The following is a 1,483-nucleotide window of genomic DNA, read 5'->3' as shown; positions in this document are numbered from 1 at the left end:
ACCTGTATGTGGTCCCAGCCACTCAGGAAGCTGAGGTGGGAGGAGGATCACTTGAGCCCAGAAGGTCGAGGCTGCAGCAGTGAGTCATGATCCTGCCACTGCACTCCATCCTGGGTGAGAGAGCAAGGCCCTGTCTCAAACAAACAAAAAGAAAAAGAACCACCCATAAGTAAGGATGGGAAGAGTGATGGGGAGAAGGGGACTAGAGTGAGAGGGAGGAACTTGATGGTCTGGAAGTCACCATAAAAAGAAGGGTAGGGGGCGATATGTCCATACCTCACTGCCCAATACAGTAGCACCAGCCATGTGGTCAATTTACGTTTAAATTAATGCAAATATTAAGGCTGAGCATGGTGGCATGCCCCTGTGGTACCAGCTACTCAGGAGAGGCCTCAGATAGGAGGACCACTTGAGCCTAGGAGGACAAGGCTGCAGTGGGCTGTGATTGCACCACTGCACGGCAGCCTGGGCAACAGAATGAGACCTTGTCTCAAAAAATAAATTAATTGGCCAGGTACGGTGGCTCAAGCCTGTAATCTCAACACTTTGGGAGGCCGAGGTGGGAGGATCGCTTGAGCTCAGGAGTTTGAGACCAGCCTAGGCAATGTGGCAAGACCCCGTCTCTACCAAAAAATACAAAAATAAGCCAGGTGTGGTAGTGTGTGCCTATAGTCCCAGCTACTTGGGAGGCTAAGGTGGGAGGATGGGCTTGAGCCTGGGATGCGGAGGTTGCAGTGAGATCACACCACTGCACTCCAGCCTGGGCCACATAGCCAGACTCTGTCTCCAAAATAAATAAATAAATAAAATTAGCTAATTAATGAATTTTAAAAATCAAGTAATGAAAATTAAATGAAATGTAAAACTGTTCCTTAGTTTCTACAGTCTCCTTCAGGTGCACATGTGGCCAGTGGCTTCCGTATTGGGCAGTGCTGTTATAAAACATTCCAATCATCACTGAGAGTTCTATTGGCCAGTGCTGGTCTAAGCAGAGATTGGAAGCTAGGGTTGGGGATGAGGGGAGTTAGGGCAGAGTGCGGGAGAAGGGCCTGATGTGGCAAGATGGAGCAAGGAGAATTGCCCCAGTGCTGGTAGGTGTGGGGACAGGAAAGAGCCAACCGCTGAGGGGTTCTGAGTAAAACAGTGTCCTCAGGGGAGTGAACAAGGCGGGGAAATTGAAGGAAATTGGGAGTCAGAGGTTTTGCGGATGAAGGACATGAATGCCAGAGAGCACAGACGTAAGGCGGAGGGTGGAGGAGGGACTGGAAGGGAGACAGAAGAGGGGGTGTGCTGAGCCACATGGAGATCAGAGTGAGCAGGGGAGGATGACCTCGGAGCCTGTGGCTTCCTGAACTGTCCTCTAGGCAGAGTGGGGCCAGGCTGGGAGCTGGGGGTGGGAACAGGACTGCCCTTCTCACTTCTACTAATAGAAGCCTGCCAAAGGGATTTTCCTGTTGTTGGTTGATAACTTTTTATTTTAACA

Source organism: Colobus angolensis, unplaced genomic scaffold (assembly GCF_000951035.1).
Source record: "Colobus angolensis palliatus isolate OR3802 unplaced genomic scaffold, Cang.pa_1.0 Scaffold53, whole genome shotgun sequence".
In the NCBI taxonomy this organism is placed as follows: domain Eukaryota; kingdom Metazoa; phylum Chordata; class Mammalia; order Primates; family Cercopithecidae; genus Colobus; species Colobus angolensis.
The sequence above is the reverse complement of the archived record's forward strand: the minus strand, read 5'-3'. Positions refer to the sequence as shown.